Genomic DNA, 20,454 nt, shown 5'->3' with positions numbered 1-20,454 from the left:
GGGAATCTTGAAGATCACATCCAGGTTACTCATCACCTAAGAGAAAACAGACACTAATCACCCCTGCCTCCGGACACTATCTATCAGAATGTAAGCACAGGCTTATTGGTTATTAACTATTTGGAATGTAACTGCGGGCTTATTGATTATTGACTGTTTGGACACGTACACATGGGGTAGGTGGTGGGTTTGGACACGTACACATGGGGTATAAAAGATTTTCACAAATGCTGGACGGGGTCCTTGGCTAAGAGGAGACTCTGCCTTGGGCCCGCCAGTGTAATAAACTGCACTCCACTATCTGCATTGTCCTTCTGAGTGAGTCCCGGAAAGCATGGCTATAACAGTATCAGTATCAACGACATCATCATTACTTTTACTCTGCTTCCGGAGATGCTGGACTTGAAATATACTGAGCTACTCTACTCTATACAGTGCTGTATGTGTAGACAATGCACATACATGACAATGTATGCCAGACAAATGAACTCACTCATATGACTGGACATGTGAATGCACATTAGCATCATTGAAAGTTTGCAACTTGAAAGTTTGTCTGTAGGGGACTTAACTTTGCCATGGACAAGTCTGATTGGATTTTAAATCACTGGCATTATCACAGGAAAAATCAGTATTACATTGTCTTGAACAGAAAAGAATAACTGCTTTATTTCTTTAAATATAATTTCCAACTATGGTAAAATTTTGAGTGGTTGTAAAAGAGTATTTACATTTTCATCTCATTTTGCTGACAGTGACTACCTAGACTGCAAGCTTTTCATAAAAAGTGAAGTGATTTTATATGGAACTTTAGGTACATTTAATATTTAAATCACTTCTGTTTCTGTTTTATTTTTAACATGTGTGTAATGCAAAAGAAAGTTAAACGTTTTACCAAGCTCCAGGGAGCCTTATTTTTCCTATGACATAACTCTGAAAAATTTGGGGAAGCACCCTTCCCTTAGGAATTTTCAGTGATTCACAATGTGTGCAAGGTTCTCCAAAGTGCCTCCGAAAAACTGAAACCTTTTCTGCAGGCTTTGAGGCATTGGAATCCCTTAACCTCAAGGAACTTGGTTCTTTCAGCAGTAACACCCTACAATAACAACATTTCACACGATCCTATTGCAATGTGTCACACCGGACTATGTACTAGACTGGGAATGTGGCCCGCCGCAGACAGGCTCCCTTCAAGTTCATTCACCCTCCGTGCCAACTGCCTTGGACAAAGTAATCGCCCAAGTGTCTTCCTTCCATGGTTTCTTTAGTAGGACTTCAGAGCCTGCCTTCTTCTAGCCTACAGGGAGGGTCAAGGTCTGGAGTGGCCGCCCATCCCGACCCAACACATTTTCCCTCTCCTGCGGACGCCTGGGACCTGCGCCGCGCCAGGTCTCAGTCGCAGCTGGGACAGCCTCGCGTGCCATGGGGCCCGTGGATGCTGCAGATGGACTTCGGGTCACCTTCTAGCTCCTTCCCTGCATGTGTCCCACGAGGGAGGGATAGGCCAAGGCCAGGGCCAGCGTCCCAGGAGGCGGGGCTGGAGCGCCTAGCCTGCCTTCCTCCCCACTGCCCTCCAGCTTCTGCGCCCCCGGGCTTGGCGCCGGCGGACACCTCCTAGGGCGCACGGAGCCAAGACACCTGGGGCACCCGGCCAAGAGCTGCCGCCACCCGCCCCTCCCCCAGCCTCCGCTGGGGGTGTTTATCTTCGCCGTTCCTCTCAGCTCTTTTCTCTTTCACTTTTCTTTTCGTTGGGGGTTGGGACTCCCTGGGTTCCAGGCGCCCAGGAAAACCCCAGCTGATTTGTTTGTGGTTGCAGAGGCCACACGCCCGGGAAGGGAGCCGGGTGACCGCTCCCGCCCCGCTGCACTGCCTGCCGCCCCTGACCCTGCAGCCCGGAGTCGATGGAGGTACAGAGCTTGGCTTCTCTGCTTCGGGAGGGGAGGCGCTGGTGGCTGGAAAGGGCAAGGGAATTTTCCCCGAAAGCCTTCGTCTCGGTCCCCTCCCAGCATTGGCGGACCCACCCGTCTCCCCGCCGAGCAGCTGCCAGCCTGGCCGCTCCGCCCTCTTACGGGGGAAACACTTGACCGCGATTTCGGCTTTCGGTGGCGCTAGGCGCAGAGGTTTTTCCCCTTCTGACCCTTTATTTCCCGTCGCGGGCTCTCCTCGCCATCCTCCGCTTCCAGCCGAGCACAGACCGCTCGTCCACTTGCGGGTCTCCCGCGGCCCGGCGGTGCGTTCCCCTCTCTCCGCGTCGCCGGCTGCCTTGCGCTCCACCTACTCCGCGCCGGGAGGCGGAGAGCGAGGGAAGCGCGCTCGGCTGCCCGCGTCGAGCTGCGGGGTTCAGAGAAAGGGAAGTCCCGCCGCCCAGAGCGCTGAGTTCTGCACCTCATCCAGCTCAGAAAGTTCAAGTAAGGTACTGCAGTCCCCCGCTTCTTCCCTACCGCTCCAAACTCCCCACCGACCGGTGCCAACTCGTGTGTGAGCTTGCACGTCTGACTCTGTCAGTCAAATTGCCCTCCTCTTTTTTGATCAGGACACTTATCTGCCTTGGAAGAGGAATTTACAGAATGGTTAACTTTTGACAGTCAGGCCTGGCTTTATATTATTTTCAGAAAATCAGTGCTAGAAACTTCAAAGAAACGCAGGAGACTTGTACTGCCTTGAACTCCTTACTCAAAGGGGCTTTAAATGAAAATCCAGTTAATTTTTCCAAGTGTTGAGATGTTGCAAGCATATACAATGTATTTGAATTTAGCTTATAATGTATTGAATTTAACTTGATTTTCTATGCATTTAAAAGTTTGTTAACATCAAAGTATACGTAAAGCAAGGTTAATTTTTAAGTGATGCTTATAATAGGTTTTTAAATAGGGTGAGTCAGAAGTTTCAAAACTGGAAGTACAGTGGTTGTCACTAGCGATTTCCATTATGTTTTTAAAAACTACTGTCTGATGTTATGACACTGGTGATGGCATCTCCTTGTAACTGATAGGCATTCTCATTTTGTCAATGTGTTTAAAGCGGCTTAGTTGACTTGATTGAATAAACAGATGAGATCTAGGTGGTTACAGCATCCTACTCTGCAGAGGTGGATGTTCTATGAAATGCATCAAGGTATATATACACTAAACTCCTGTCATTTTATTGGAAAGCAGTGCAGTGGGCATGATAGATAAGAGGGAGCAGATATAAAGAGAACATAAATATATAGAAAGGAAAGGACTGATGACAAAGCAATAGCCATTTTAGAGTTAAAAAGCGATGAAACGATTAAAATTTTACTTAACGAAGTTAAGAAGTCTAGAAGATTGTGAAGCTTTGTTCTGGTAGGCAGAAAAGGCACATCCTTGTATTTCTTCCTCAGTTTTCTCCTCTCAGAGTTTTGATAATACTCAGAATGGCCTTCCCAGCAGGATTGTCTGCTCTAGGACAGGGTGACAGAGGGGTTAGGTTGGGTGTTGGCATGGACTTCTGGTAGGCAGAATGTTCACTGTTTTCTGCTGATTTGGAATGGCAACTCCAGAACCTGATTTGAAGCTACAGTTTCTGGAATTAGGAATTTTCCTACAGCTTACTGGTGGGTTTAAGAAAAACAATTTGATGCTTTTTCTTTTAATCCATGAAATTAATATGTAAATGTCAACAGCTGTATCTCAGGACATAATGTTTGTCAGTGAAATACTTGTTTATAAATTTCTTTAGAGGATGGGGGAAAGCAGTGGTCTAGAGTTTGATAATTGATGAATTTAAATCCTAGAAGGGTCTCCATCTCAGGTTTGCTATCAAACCTGGACTTCAGGAAGGCTGTGGATAAAGGGACTTTTTCTGAGGAAAATAGCCATAACTCTAATGATCTTTTTAAATGGATCTCGAACACAAAATAGTTTCAAAAACATTTTGAAACTTACAAAACTGCCCTTTCTTCCTGTCTCCCATTGAGTATACTAAGTTTTATTCATTATGTAACAGTTCCTTTGCAGGTTAGTTAGTGATAATGCAGAGAGGACTGTTTCAGGTCCACAACTTGAGCTATGGGAAATAATATGACTCATAGCTAACACTTGCTGACTTCTTATTATGTCCCAGATGTTGTTCTAAATATGTGTGTATTTTTAAAAAAGTATCATCGTAAGCTTTTGTGGTGGTAGGGACTGTATTTTATAACTGGAGAAACTGAACCATAGAGTAATTAAATAACTTTCCCAAAGTCACAGAGTGAGAAAGCGGTAAGAGATTTAAGAACTATTATTTCCATAGAAATATTTCTCACAATTTGACAGTGACAGTCAGCCATGATTTCATTGCAATGTAGAGTGAGGTAATGATGGAACACTGGTTTTATAGTAACACTTATATGATACTTTCATAATGACATTATTAATTATATATTTAAAGATTACCTTTAGGAGCAAATAGTAGTCACATCACATGGATGTCTATATGAGTTTGGTCCTTGAAGAAAATCTTTATAGTTCCTGAATGAAAACACTTGTCCATTTCACCTAGTTTTTGCTGATAGAGCTTGACAAATAGTAGGCAAATGTGGATTGATGTATGTCTGTATCTAGCTATCTACCTATATATCCATTCATCCAAGTAGAAGGCTGGAATTGAGGGAGTCTTCAGAAGACACTCTCATAACACAGGGGAGGTGGGTATAGTCAACTGTATGAGAAGTCTCCTTTTCAGAAGATATTTATGGTCTGAGGGTTGGCAAGAAGCCAGCTTCTTTCTTTAGCTCAATATTAGCTCTTATTTTTATTGATCCAGTGATTACAGATTATTTGTTGAGTTGAGCATTGTTTATGTGCTGGCTGGTATCCTATTTTATGGATTGGGTAGAAATATCCCATAGGAAAGTTGAGAGAACATTTGTGAGTTTTGCTAGTAGTATTTACTCCTCGTTAACGGTGAATTTTACTAAAATAGCTACAGTCAACTTCGTATATGTTATTACTAACTTGCTGTATGTCAGGGAATGTTACCCCTTTTTAAGTTATTCAGCGCTAGAATCAGAAATAGGAAATAAAATGCTCTTTGACCTCAGCTCAATCCTATGGTAGTATTTGTACATATTCTATATCTGAAGGCAGAGTATGTATACAGTTTTATCCCACTGAAAATCTGATGGTGCATGGCAGGTCATCTTTGGACGTGCAGAGGACTGTATATGGACTACGTGAAAATGAATAAGAAAAAGTCAGAATGCCTATTAGGTGGCCATGTTATAAGTCATGTCTTTTCCCAGTGCTGAAGGAGAGTGACAGAAAGTGTTTGGTTAAGTAAAGGATCTGAAACTGAAACTGATCCCAGAAGAGGAAAATATGATGACTGTAAGGTTGGGGGTGGGGATTCTAATGATCTTCGTGACACAGGAGCCCAGCGACATAGTCAGTGAAACCTACACCACTAAAGTCCCCTTACTGGCTCTTTTGCTCATGTGCCTTCTGACGCAACTTTGGCAGAGGAAATACATTGGCCCTTGAATGATAGAAGTTTAAACTGTGAGATCTACTTATATGAGACTTTTTTTGGACAGTAAATCCCACAGTGCTACAGTATCCGTGGCTGGTTGACTCTGTGATGCAGAACCATGGACACCGAGGAACTGCGGTCCCCAGGGCTTGCTGTAAGTTACAGCAGATTTTCCATAGAGTGGAGTGTTGGCGCCCCAACCCTGCGTTATTCAAGCGTCACCTGTATCCTTTGCACACTTTTTTTTTTTGTTTGCACACTTTTAGCACTGACTGCTAACATTTTCAAATTATTTTCTAATTGAACGTTATAGTTGGATATTTAGCCATATATTTTTCCAATTCGTTTGCTCTCCTTACCCCTCGGCGGGCTTCCCAGATCGCACAGTGGTGAAGAATTCACCTGCCAATGCAGGAGACACAGGTTCCATCCCTGGGTCGGGAAGATCCCCTGGAGTAGGAAATGGCAACCCATTCCAGTACTTTTCCCTGGAAAATTCCATGGACAGAGGAGCCTCACACACTGTTCATGGAGCTGCACAGAGTCAGATGCAACTAAGCACACACAAATATACCTCAGCACCAAAATGAAGCATGTACTTTGAGATTTCATTTTTAAATAAATATTAATATTTATATTGTGAAAATTATCATTTATGTTATTTTAAGCCTAGTTATTAGTACACAACTAACCAAAATAACCCATTCACTTTTGAGAAGTAATTATTGCTGCTGCTGTTGCCACTAAGTCACTTCAGTCGTGTCCGACCCCCTGCGACCCCATAGACGGCAGCCCCCCAGGCTCCCCCATCCCTGGAATTCTCCAGTCAAGAACACTGGAGTGGGTTGCCATGTCCTTCTCCAATGCATGAAAGTGAAAAGGGAAAGTGAAGTCGCTTAGTCGTGTCCAACTCTTAGCGACCCCATGGACTGCAGCCCACCAGGCTCCTCTGTCCATGGAATTTTCCAGGCAAGAGTACTGGAGTGGGTTGCCATTAGCTTCTCTCTCTAGTTATTAGCATAGAACTAAACTGTATTAGAAATATATATCAGAGTAGGTGTGGACAGTGTGGATATCACTGCTTTGACTGAAGAAAGTGTCTCTAATAGCAATTTTCCCCCTTTCCCCTATGTTTGATACCCTGGACAGGCAAGGCACAAAGTAGATATTGAGTGGGGGCGAGGTCCACCTTTCTTTTGTAAAATGGGACAAGCATCATTATGAAAGAGGAAGCGGGAAAAGAGAACTTGCTAGAAATCTGCTTGCTTCAGGCTCATTTCAGGCATATCATTCATAAAAAGGGGCTCCTATGGAAGTAGTGGATCTGGAAATTCATTTCTTTAGAACTCTCTGTGGTCATGCAGACCTTGGGAAGTCATGGAGGTTCCCTGACGCGCACTAATCTAGTTCAGCCTTATCCCCAACAGCCCTTCCCATGGTTCTGGACTGCCAGGACTCACTGCACTTCAAAGCAAGTGTGTGTGTGTGTGTGTGTGTGTGTGTGTGTGGTGTTCACACACACGCATGATTGCACCTTGTGGGGCAGGCAGTAAAAGAGGGAATCTGGCTGTGATAGAGTCTTCCCAATGATAGGATTGAAGAGTAGGTTCTAGTCAGGCTTAGACAGCCTTTGCAGCTTCATTTCCAGTCACCTTTTCTGTGCTCCAGACACACCTGCCATACACGTTCCTCATCATTCCTTGTCAGCCTTCAAGTGTCCTGCTCACAAAGCCCACCCTCTCTAACTTTGGCTGCCCCTTTCTACTGCCCAGGAAAAATTATTCTCTCCCTTCTATGAATTTATTTGGTGCTGTCTACATGCCTCTATGGGCTTCCCAGATGGCACTGGTGTAAAGAACCTGCCTGCCAATGCAGGAGACATAAGAGATGCAGGTTCACTCCCTGGGTCAGGAAGATCCCGTGAAGGAGGGCATGGCAACCTACTCCAGTGTTCGTGCCTGGAGAATCCCATGGAGAGAGGAGCCTGGCAGGCTACAGGCCATAGGGTCGCAAAGAGTTGAACATAACTGAAGTGACTTAGCATGCATAAGATCATTCTCCAGTAATAGCTTTTCTCTCTGTGAATTTATCTTATTATGTGTCTGTCTCTACACTTACATTCTGAGTAAAGACAGGACAGTGTGTCCCATGTCCCCAGCCAGGGGTTGGACACACAGTTGACTTGTATTGACCTCAGTGATCATTGAACAGTTTAACAGCTAAGCAGAGGCATGCAAAACAGGTAGGAAGCTTAAGCAACACAGCGAAACACATTGGTGGAACATTATAATATAGGCAATATTTTAGGAAAATTAGTGTAGAGTAGGATTTATTGAAGAAAAGAAAGAATTGCAGCTAAGGAAACCAGCCAGAAATCCATTCAGGGATATAGTTTTGTTCCTATCATCTACTCAAGGACCTGCATGTGTCATTTTGCCTGCTAAGTCGCTTCAGTCATGTCCAACTCTTTGGGATCCTTTAGACTGTAGCTCACCAGGTTCCTCTGTCCATGGGATTCTCCAGACAAGAATACTGGAGTGAGTTGCCATGTCCTCCTCCACGGGATCTTCCCAACTCAGGTCTCCCGCATCTCCTGCATTGGCAGACAGGTTCATTATTACTAATACCACCTGGAAAACTGGGCTGATGCTAGTCATTCTTCTTTTTTTAAAATTCGTCATCAGTTTTTCTTCTGTTTCTAATGAGTCTTTCCTTCACCATGCAGCATCGCTATCATTTTTCCCATTAAAACGGGAAACCAGAAAGACTCTCTTGAGCTCATGTTTCTCTCCAGCTACCACCTGGTTTTTCTGTCCCATTTTATAGGACAACCTTGATAGAACAACTCTGGTCTGTATCCAGCATGTCTTTCTCATCCTCTCTTGACCCAGCCAGATGATCATCCCCACCACCCCGTGAAAAATGCACTTGTCAAAGGTACCAGGAACCCATGAAAAATCCAGTAACTAGTGCTTGGTTCTCTTCCTAGGTGCCACATTAGCAGAACCAGAAATTTCTTTGTATGGCTTCCAGGGAATTCCCCCTCCTCATTGTCCTTTTTCCTCACCAGCACCAAATTTAGTCTCCTTTGCCACCTTGCTTTCTTAACCTCTGAATATAGGCATCTGAGGGCTCAGTTCATGGCCTTCTCTCTATCTATGCTCACTCCCTTGGTGATCTTAGTCTCTTGGCTTTCATCACCTTCCTAAATGATGATTTATCAGTGTATCTGTTAGTCATGAGCCCTCTCTGAAATCCAGAGTTATGCATAAAAGTCGCTTCACACCCCCGACCGGATATCTAGTGCTCACTGGATTCTTGTGAAGTGAAAGTCGCCCATTTGGGACCCCGTGGACTGTAGCCTGCCAAGCTCCTCTGTCCATGGGATTTCCCAGGCGAGAATACTGCAGTAGGTTGCCATGCCCTTCTCCAGGGGATCTTCCCGACCCAGGGATCAAACCCGAATCTCCTGCATTGCAGGCAGGTGTTCTTTGCTCTTTGAGCCACCAGATGGTAAAGACCTGGACTCCTGACTTTACCCCCAAAATTGCGACGCCCATGACAAGTCTATTCTTGTAATTGCACAGATCACCAATCAACCTATTAACTGTGGAGTGTTCCTTTCTTCCCCTTTTCTCACACCCCGCCATTTAATCTGCTGAATCACTTAGCTGTGCCTTCAGAATAGATCCTGCATCTGACCTGCTTACCACCTTCACTGCTGCCTCCCGGGTCCAGGTCACTATTATCCTGGCTCGTGATATAGTGGCAAGAGTGGGTCTCTCTTTTGCAGCTCTTGTCCCTCCCTTTCCCCCACGAAAGTTTCAGTTACCTGTTTTTACTTACGCTTTACTTACCTACAAACAAATGATAACCACTCCAGTATGCTGTGGCTTAAAAAAACAGTAACGTGTTATTTGCCATGATTCCGCAATTTGGGCTACATGCAGCTCCTCTCAGGCTACTGGGAGTGACACACCCAGGAAGATTTCTTCATCTTCCTGCCACACACCCAGGTGGATCTAGCGCCTGGTGTCTATGGTAGCACTGGACTGGCTATGAAATTAAAGGCACCTCCTTTGATTCTTCCTTTTTCATAAGAAATAGTTCTTATTAGCGGTTGAGCATGCCATTTCTTTAGAGAGTTAGGGATCTAGAGACTTTCTGTGTCCTTCTTTTTGTTTAGCTGGTGGTGCTTTTTTGGAGGGGTACAATTATATCATAAACCTTGGAGGCTTCCATTTTATCTATTAAGGATCGGTCCATTGGAAAAGACATACCCAGAAAACTCTTGAGACAGGCTGCAGTTGACCTTGACTGTGAGTCAGAATGCTATAGGAAAAACCTTCAAGGTCTTTAGAAACTGCTTTTTCTCATGGACAGGGTCTATGAGGTGCCACCTTAAATCTCTTCTAGGTCTTAATGAGACATCTTCCAGCCACATGCTTGATTTAATCTTTAACCTCAGAGGACACTGTACTAATAGACCCTGGATTTGACCTTTGCTCTAAGACTGCTTCTTTGAGAATCTTGTGTTGCCTCAAGAGGCAAGAAAGATAGTAATTTTTGTTTTCCAACCTAATAAGTCCTAGTTTGAATGATTTCCTCTAAATACAACTTGAACATTTTAGTTCCTCTTTCTCTTCCTGTAAGTAATCCTAGGTCACAGAGTAAAGCCAGTTATCACATTCAGAAACTTTCTTAGTCAGGTCCACAAGTTTTTATTAGATACATTTTCTTTTGTCCATATTATTGTAGGCAGTTATGCAACATGGGTTACCTTCTCTGCAGTCTCTAATAATGATTTCATCACACCCTTTCTAGGCTCACTAACAGTGAGTATCCTTGCTACATACTCCTCAGGTGTCTCCTCCTCACCTGACCTCATGTCAATTTCAGTCAATTATTAATTACTCTGTATTTAACGACCCCAAAATTTAGCAGTGTAAGATAAGAATTATTGTATATTTTTGATGTTCCAAGTGTAGAAATTTGGACAGAACCCCACAGCAATGGCTTATCTCTATGTCAGAATGTGTGTGATCTCAGTTGTTACGACTCCAAAGGTCCAGGATTGTCTGAGATTGTACAAGAAATTGGGTCATATGTGGGGCCTCAGTTCTGCCTGTTGCCTGGGTTCCTTTGTTCTTCTCCACTTGACTTTTCCTATGTGACTAGATTGGACTCATTCACAACATGGTGGTCTTGGGGTTGTCAGACTCGTCACGCAGTATCCAGCTTCTATAAAAGAGGAAGTGGAAACTGCCAAGGCTTAGGAAGCCTAGGTCTGAAATTCCCAGACTGTCCCATTTGTCTCATTTTATCAGGAAAAGCAAGTCCAGAGGCCATCTCGATTCAAGAAGAGAGGACGTAGACTCAGCCTCTTGCTGGGCTGTATGCTACGCTTGTTCATAGAAGGAAGGTGTTGATTAGTGGCCACCATCTTGGAGATCATCTGTCACACGTTGTGATCCTGTTAAAGCCTTGATCTGGTCATGCCACTCCTCTATTCAGAACTCTCCACTGCCGTCTCATTTTAGTTCAGTAAAAGCCAAATTCCTTTATGGTAGTCAGCAAGGTGGTTTGTTCCTCTGTTACCTCATCTTCTCCTCCTCTTTTAGCTCAGGGCTTTGGTAACTCTGACAACCTTTCTTTTTAAAAATTATTTATTTATTTTCAATGGAAGGATAATTGCTTTACAATATTGTATTGGTTTCTGCCATCTATCAACACAAATCAGCCATAAGTATACATGTGTCCCCTCCCTCTTGAACCTCATTCCCATCTCTGACCCCATCCCACCCCTCTAGTTTGTCACAGAGCACCAGTTTGAGCTTCCTGAGTCATACAGCAAATACGGTAATGTGTATGTTTCCTGAGTCATACAGCAAATACGGTAATGTGTATGTTTCCATGCTCTCTCCACTCGCCCCACCCTCTTCTTCCCCTTCTGTGTCCACAAGTCCGTTCTCTATGTCTGTGTCTCCGTTGCCGCCCTGCAGATAGGTTCATCAGTCCCATCTTTCTAGATTCCATATATATGCATTCATATATGGCATTTGTTTCTATTCATCATGTGTACTACTCTGTTCTTGCCTCTGGGTCTTTGAACTTGCTATTCTTCTGCCTAGAATGCTTCCTCTCAGATGTGGCCCACTCCCTTCCCTCGTGCGGAGCTTGGCTCGAATACCCCCGTTGCTGGGAGGCTTTACCTGACTGTGTGCTTCCTGTTGCATTTCCACCCGCACTCTCAGCTCAAACATTTCTCCAGACACGAATAACTACCTGACATACCACCAGGTTTCTGCTACCTTATCCAAAACACTTAGGATCAGATGTCTTTGGAATTCAGATTTTTTTCAGCTTTTGGAAAGGTAATTGTGATAGACTGAGTTGTGTCTCTCCCTCTCTGCACCAATCCTTGTATAGCAGTTCAGCTTCCAGTGAGACAGTGCTTTCAGCAGTAATTCAGGGTAAGTGAGGTCAAAAGGGCGGGGCCCTAATGGACTAGCCCTGCTGTCTTTATACGATGAGGAAGAGACCCTAGGAGTTCACAGGTACAGAGGAAAGGCTGTGTGCAGACCTAGTGAGAAGGCGGCTGCCTGCAAGCCAGGAAGAAAAACCTCACCAGAAACCAACCCTTCCAGTACCTTGATCTTGTACTTCCAGTCTGCAGAACTATGAGAAAATAAATTTCTGTTGTGTGACCCACCCAATCTATGGTATTCTGTAGTGGCAACCCTAGAAGAACAGACTAATGTAGTGACATAATGCCTTTGCTATATATCACGCGACAACTATGGTTTATAGTAAGCTTATTCAGGAAGCTACTCAAAAGTGAAACAGATACAGATTCTAAACAGTTTTATGCCAGTTCATGTTTTGTTAACCAATAAATTAAGCAAAACCTTCAGTTCTTAGAGTCTTTCCAATTTCAGATTTTCAGATGAGGGATGATGGACTTTTACATGTTTTATTCAGTCATGTTTGTTAATTCCCACCTTTCCCCATTTGCACATGAGTTACAGGAGAGCATTTTTGTTATTTTGTTCATTGGCATATCCCCATCATCTGTTGCTAAGTCACTTCAGTCGTGTCCGACTCTACGACCCCATTGATGTCAGCCCACCAGGCTCCCCCATCCTTGGGATTCTCCAGGCAAGAACACTGGAGTGGGTTGCCATTTCCTTCTCCAATGCATGGAAGTGAAAAGTGAAAGTGAAGTCACTCAGTTGTGTCCAACTCTTAGTGACCCCATGGACTGCAGCCTACCAGGCTCCTCCGTCCATGGGATTTTCCAGGCAAGAGTCCTGGAGTGGGGTGCCATTGCCTTCTCCGCCATCATCTGTTAGTGCCTGGCAAATGTTAATGCCTCATAAATATTTGCTAAATGAATGCTAAAGAATACGATATGTTCAAAGTAATGGAGAATAAAACAAGAACTATGTCAAGGAAGATCTAATTTACTCATATGTTTTATTTATTCATTGAATTTCTTTGTAAGAATTTTGAGTGCCTACTATGGGCCAGGCACTCTTTGAAGCCTTTGACTGGCTTTGATTCAGAGTTTCTAAGTGCAGGAAGGTTCCTGACGCCTTTCAGATTTTAATCTTGGGAGTCAGGAAAAGTAAACACTGCAGGAACTGATATGGGTTGTGGCTAAAATGTGAGGGGGAGTCAGGGAGATGGATGAGTTTCATTTTGGAAAGCTCAAGATTGAGAAAAAAGTGGAACAGAAAGCCGAAAATGTCCGGTGAGTCATTAGAAGTACTGCACTAAAGATTGGGTGGACTATTAGTCCAAGAGATGTTGGTTTATGAGTTCATTGTCAGGAGTTACTGACTGAAGCCTGTTGTGGGAATATTTCTGCAGGAGGCAAATGTATGTAGAGAAGACCAGAGGCCCACTACTGAGCTGGCCACTCCAGAAAAGGAAATGGTCAGAAAGGATCTTCAAGAAAGCGTTGGCCAATTTCCAGGTCTTCAAAAGAGAATGTTAGGATTTTCACATCTTCTAACCCTTGCTTGCGTGTCATATCCACACTGTCTGCTTCTGTTGTGATGGATTCCATATCCCCCATAGGCCTACTCTTACACAAAAATCTTTTCTTTTTTAACTGAAGCATAATTGACATGTAAATTCTATGAGTTTCAGGTGTATGACATAATGATTTGACTTTTGTTTATATGGCAAAATGATCACCACCATAAGTTTAGTTAATGTGTGTCATCATAGAGAGTTATCATTTTCTTTCTTATCATGAGAACTTTTAAGATTTATTCTCTTATCAACTTTCAGTTATACACTATAGTATTGTTACCCAGGGACTTCCGCAGTGGCTCAGTGGTAAAGAATCTGCCTGCAGTGCAGGAGACACAGGAGACGTGAGTTCAATCCCTGGGTAAGGAAGATCTCTTGGAGATGGGGATGGCAAACCCACTCCAGTATTCCTGCCTGGAGAATGCCATGAACAGAGGAGCCTGGCGGGCTATAGTCTCATAGAGTTGCAAAGAGTTGGACACAACTGAGACAGACGAGCATGGCCCAGCTGTCTCCTAGTCACCGTTCTGTACCTTACATCCCCATGACTTACTCATGTTCTAACCACAAATTTATACCTTTTGACCCCCTGCACACATTTTGCCTCTACCTCTGGCAACCACCCATGTGTTCTATGAGTTACTTCCTCTATGCAGTTCTCCGGGCAAAACCTCAAGTTTACCTCCTCTCTGTGCGTGCATTCTAAGTCGCTTCAGTCATGTCCAACTCTGTGTGACCCTTTGAACTGCAGCCCGCCGGGCTCCTCTGTCTGTGAAATTCTCCAGGCAAGAATGGGTTGCTTCAGGGGATCCTTCCGACCCAGGGGTTAAGCCTGCATCTTTTATGTCTCCTGCATTGGCTTACCTCCTCTCTAGCCAACTGGAAACACTGATCACATCCTGCTTTGTGCTCTCTCCACTGATGGATGCCTCTGTAAGTATCTGCAGTATTTTCTATATTGATTCATGTTCTTATTACCCCTCTCCTCAGATAAATGATACTGGTGGTGCAAAGGATGACAAGAATCATGATGGAGTTGGAAGGGCTAAAGTTTGGAAAACACTGTGTCTTTATGTGCCAGGCACTTGCGTGGTACATGATAAAACTCTAATCATGTTACTTTTGTTGTCAGTAATCTTTCACATGTTGCTGAGAGGTCAGGTAATACTACTAGGTTCTGAGAAAAGGAGTTTGACTGGAAATAAATCATGAGTGATCACATAGCTGTTAGAATGTCCCAGCACATTCTTGTATTGTCAGAATCAGGAAGGGAGATAGAATTTTCTGAGAGTCTTAATTTGGGCCAAACTACAGATAGAATCTTTGCATTCATTTTTAAATAATACAGATGAACTTCTTAGATTAGTATGCAGGTTTTTAGAACTGACTGAAAAAATAGGATTGTTTAATATTTCTTTTTCCAGTTTTATTATCTGAGAGGATAATTTTATCAATTGCAAAGTAAATGCTTCAGTAAATGAAAGGAAGTAGAAGCAAGCCACACCTTATTTTCTAAATTCCTTCAAATAGAAATACTTTTGTTTTCCTAATTCAATAGTATTTGCTAAGTATTTTGGGAAAAAAGATTCAATAATACAAAAAAAAAATGAGAAAGCTTTTGTAAAAATAGTGATAGCGTTAATAGTTAATTTATTTGGTGCCTCTTTCCCTGGGAGGCCAAGAGAACAAATGTGAAGTCATAGCAATACTATTTGTCACTTCAAAATTTGCAGTAATTCTAATTTTGGGATTTAAAAAAAAATCTATATTTCATATTTTTAACTCTACCTCTAGAAATAAATATCCTCATGTCCATTGTTTTGTGAAGGACCTCTAAAACTTCAGACATGTGGTTTTATGTTGGCATGTTAGATTTAATATTGATATAGTTCTCTTCTATACTTTGACCTCTCTTAATTCCAGACACATGCGTCGGCCTCTGTAGTTCATAAAGCATTGGCTTGTAGGGATGGTTTTGAATCAGGTAGGATAACAACAGACCAGAAACTCTTCCAGACAATAGCAGGTATTTTTGATTTATTGAATACTGTCTCTGTTCTTGGCTGTCTACCAAGTGCTGTGAGAGATAAACACATGAACCAAACATGATGGCTTTTAGGAACTTATTATCTAGTGGAGCAATGGATATTTGTATATGAAGAGCCAAGTTACCCAGGACACACTGTCCATTCTCTGAACAATCCATATTTTCTTTCATTGCTAAATGCACAGACATGCACATCCCTCATTGAGAATACTTCATCCAACATCTCTTCCTCACCTCTTTGTCCTGCCTCACTTACCTGGTTCAGGTGTCTCATTTTGATATTGTTTTCTCTGGGAATACTTCCAAGATTGGGTTAGGTATCTCCCATTCTTAATTTCATGTAATAAATATTTCAGAACAGTTGGCCCTCTCTATCTTTTGGGTGACATAACCTCAGGATCAACCAACTGCAGATCAAAAATACTCAAAAAAAAATATATATCTAAAAGGTTCCATAAAGCAACTTGAATTTGTGGCTCACTGGCAACTATTTACATAGCATTCATATTTAGTTAGGTATTATAAGTAATTTATGGATGGTTCAAAGGAGAAGGAAATGGCAACCCACTCTGGTGTCCTTGCCTGGAGAATCCCATGGACAGAGGAGCCTGGTGGGCTGCAGTCCATGGGGTTGCAAAGAGTCAGGCACGCCTGAGGAACTAACACACTTCAAAGTATACAAGAAGATGTGTATAGGTTATAGGCCAATATTCCATCATTTTATATAAGATTAGTATCCATGGGGTTCCTTGGACTAGTCCCCGGTGTAGACAGAAACAGGGCTGTGGTTAGCATTTATTGTCAGCCACGTGGGAAGCACTTCCACTTGTGTAACCCTCCCAAGCTCCTTAAGGTGTTTACATCCTCACCACTTTTCCAGTGATGCAACTGAATCTGCTTGAGTTTAGATGACTTGGCCAGGCTCCACCGTGAGATGGAATAAGAGTTTTAACCCAGATCTCTCTCCAGAGCATGAACTCTTCACCTAGTGGGTGTTGCTCAGTGTAAAAACTAATATGAGATATAAAGATTAAATGGGAGGAGATAAAATTATCATTGTTTATAAATGAAAGTTCTGAATATTAACAAACTACTAAAAGTAGTGGGCAAGTTCAGCAAGATTGTCAGGCAAAAGAATAATGGAAAATCAATAATATTTTTCAACACTAAATAAAATGTTAACTAACATAAGAAACAATAAAGTACTCAACACACCAGGAAGACACTTCTATCAAAATCAAACAGAATTTACTTTATGTTTATATGGATGGCCCAGTATTGGAAAATCAATCAATATGATATTAAGGGATATAGAGAAAGTTCTTATCAAACTCTTATTTTTTCTTTTTCTTTTTAATTAATTTTTATTGGAGTATAGTTGCTTTACAATGTTCTGTTTATTCCTGCTGTGCAGCAAAGTGACTCAGCTATACATATATATATACACCTTCTTTATGGATTTCTTTCCCATTTATGTTTCCACAGAGCACTGAGTAGGGTTCCCTTAGCTATACAGTCTCTTATCCTTCTCCATCAGAGGGCGATGTACTGAAAACCACAATCACAGGAAACTAACCAATCTGATCACATGGACCACAGCCTTGTCTAACTCAATGAAACTATGAGCCATGCCATTTAGGGCCACCCAGGACAGATGGGTCATGGTGGAGAGGTCTGACAGAATGTGGTCCACAGGAGAAGGGAATGACAACCCACTTCAGTAGTCTTGCCTTGAGAACCCCATGAACAGTATGAAAAGGCAAAAAGATAGGACACTGAAAGAGGAACTCCCTAGGTCAGTAGGTACCCAATATGCTACTGCAAATCAGTGGAGAAATAACTCGAGAAAGAATAAAGAGACAGAGTCAAAGCAACAGCAACACTCAGTTGTGGATGTGCCTGGTGATGGAAGCAAGGTCTGATGCTGTAAAGAGCAATATTGCATAGGAACCTGGTATGTTAGGTCCATGAATCAAGGCAAATTGGAAGTGGTCAAACAGGAGATGGCAAGAGTGAACATCGACATTTTAGGAGTCCATGAACTAAAATGGACCGGAATGGGTGACTTTAACTCAGATGACCATTATATCTACTACTGTGGGCAAGAATCCCTTAGAAGAAATGGAGTAGCCATCATAGTCAACAAAAGTTTGAAATGCAGTACTTGGATGCAATCTCAAAAATGACAGAATGATCTCTGTTTCTTTCCAAGACAAACCATTCAATATCACAGTAATCCAAGTCTATGCCCTGACCAGTAATGCTGAAGAAGCTGAAGTTGAATGGCTCTATGAAGACCTACAAGACCTTCTAGAACTAACACCCAAAAGAGATGTCCTTTTCATTATAGGGGACTGGAATGCAAAAGTAGGAAATCAAGAAATACCTGGAGTAACAGGCAAATTTGGCCTTGGAGTACAGAATGAAGCAGGGCAAAGGCTAATAGAGTTTTGCCAAGAGAATGCACTGGTCATAGCAAACATGCTTTTCCAAGAACACAAGAAAAGACTCTACACATGGACATCACCAGATAATCAATACAAAATCAGATTGGTTATATTCTTTGCAGCCAATGATGAAGAAGCTCTATACAGTCAGCAAAAACAAGACCAGGGGCTGACTGTGGCTCAGATCATGAACTCCTTATTGCCAAATTCAAACTTAAAGAAAGTAGGGAAAACCACTAGACCATTCAGGTATGACCTAAATCAAATTCCTTACGATTATACAGTGAAAGTGAGAAATAGATTAAAGGGATTAGATCTGAGAGAATGGAGTGCCTGAACAACTATGGACAGAGGTTAGTGACATTGTACAGGAGGCAGGGATCAAGACCATCTCCAAGAAAAAGAAATGCAAAAAGGCAAAATGGTTGTCTGAGGAAGTCTTAAAAATAGCTGTGCAAAGGAGAAGCTAAAGGCAAAGGAGACAAGGAAAGATATATCCATTTGAATGCAGAGTTCCAAAGAGTAGGGAGGAGAAATAAGAAAGCATTCCTCAGTGATCAATGCAAAGAAATAGAGGAAAACAATACAATGGGAAAGACTAGAGATCTCTTCAAGAAAATTAGAGATACCAAGCGAACATTTCATGCAAAGATGGGCTCAATAAAGGACAGAAATTGTATGGACCTAACAGAAGCAGAAGATATTAAGATGAGGTGGCAGGAATTCACAGAACTATGCAAAAAAGATCATCATGACCCAGATAATCACGATGGTGTGATCACTCACCTAGAGCTAGACATTCTGGATTGCGAAGTCAAGTGGGCCTTAGGGAGCATCACTACAAAGCTAGTGGAGGTGATGGAATTCCAGTTGAGCTATTTCAAATCCTAAAAGATGGTGCTGTGAAAGTGCTCCACTTGATATGCCAGCAAATTTGGAAAACTCAGCAGGGGCCACAGGACTGGAAAAGGTCAGTTTTCATTCCAGTCCCAAAAAAGGCAATGCCAAAGAATGATCAAACTACCACTGAATTGCACTCATCTCACAGGCTAGTAAAGTAATGCTCAGTATTCTCCAAGCCAGGCTTCAGCAGTATGTGTACCATGAACTTCTGGATTTTCAAGCTGGATTTAGAAAAGGCAGGGGAATCGGAGATCAAATTGCCAACATCTGTTGGATCATCGAAAAAGCAAGAGAGTTCCAGAAAAACATCTACTTCTGCTTTATTGACTATGGCAATGCCTTTGACTGTGTGGATCACAATAAACTGTGGAAAATTCTTCAAGAGATGGGAATACCAGCCCAGCTGACCTGCCTCATGAGAAATCTGTATGCAACTCAGTAAGCAACAGTTACAACTGGACATGGATCAACAGACTGGTTCCAAATAAGGAAAGAAGTATGTTAAGGCTGTATATTGTCCCCCAGCTTATTTAACTTAAATGCAGAGTTCATCATGTGAAACGGTGGGCTGAATGAAGCACAAGCTGGAATCAAGAATGCCAGGAGAAATATCAATAACCTCACCTATGCAGATGACACCACCCTCATGGCAGAAAGTAAAGAAGAACTAAAGAGCCTCTTGATGAAAGTGAAAGAGGAGAGTGAAAAAGTTGGCTTAAAGCTCAACATTCAGAAAACTAGGATCATAGCATCTGGTTCCATCACTTCATTGCAAATAGGTGGGGAAATAATGGAAACAGTGACAGACTTTATTTTTTGGGGGCTCCAGAATCACTGCAGATGGTGACTGCAGCCATGAAATTAAAAGACGCTTACTCCTTGGAAGAAAAGTTATGACCAACCTAGACAGCATATTAAAAAGCAGAGACATTACTTTGCCTGCAAAGGTCCATCTGGTCCTTTGTTTTTCCAGTAGTCATGTATGGATGTGAGAGTTAGACTATAAAGAAAGCTGAGTGCTGAAGAACTGACGCTTTTGAACTATGGTGCTGGACTCTTGAGAGTCCCTTGGACTGCAAGGAGATCCAACCAGTCTATCCTAAAGGAAATCAGTCCTGAATATTCACTGGAAGGACTAATGCTGAAGCTGAAACTCCAATACTCTGGCCACCTGATGCAAAGAACTGACTCATTGGTAAAGACCCAGACGCTGGGAAAGATTGAAGGTGGGAGGAGAAGTGGATGACAGAGGAATAGATGGTTGGTTGGCATTACTGACTCAATGGATATGAATTTGAGTAAACTCCAGGAGTTGGTGATGGACAGGGAGGCCTGGTGTGCTACAGTCCATGGGGTCACAGAGTCGGACACGACTGAGCAACTGAACTGAACTGAACTGAACTGAGCTATACAGTAGGTTCTCATTAGTTATCTATTTTATCTTAAATAAGAGCTTGATAAAGTTCGATGGGATCATCCAAATAAATACATGAATGGATTAATAATATCAACTAGAAAATCTCTAGTAAACATCACACATAA

At 42.6% G+C, this 20,454-nt stretch overlaps 1 protein-coding gene across 8 annotated transcripts in view; it reads left to right on the top strand.

Moving 5' to 3' along the window:
* Positions 1-1,390: 1,390 nt before the first annotated feature.
* The window catches only part of IL15 (interleukin 15), a 93,891-nt gene continuing 74,827 nt past the window's right edge, over positions 1,391-20,454 (top strand). For 2 of the 8 annotated variants that reach the window (XM_043485716.1, XM_043485682.1), the window contains exons 1-2: positions 2,298-2,413; positions 5,540-5,629. The gene's annotated coding sequence lies outside the window, so the exon portion shown is untranslated. Of the gene's footprint in view, positions 1,908-2,280; positions 2,414-5,539; positions 5,630-20,454 lie in introns of those variants that run through there. The other 6 variants (XM_043485689.1, XM_043485666.1, XM_043485704.1 and 3 more) reach the window with 5 other exon arrangements.

This window comes from Cervus canadensis, chromosome 1 (assembly GCF_019320065.1).
Source record: "Cervus canadensis isolate Bull #8, Minnesota chromosome 1, ASM1932006v1, whole genome shotgun sequence".
In the NCBI taxonomy this organism is placed as follows: domain Eukaryota; kingdom Metazoa; phylum Chordata; class Mammalia; order Artiodactyla; family Cervidae; genus Cervus; species Cervus canadensis.
Note: the sequence above shows the minus strand (reverse complement) of the source record. Positions and strands in the feature narration are given on the sequence as shown.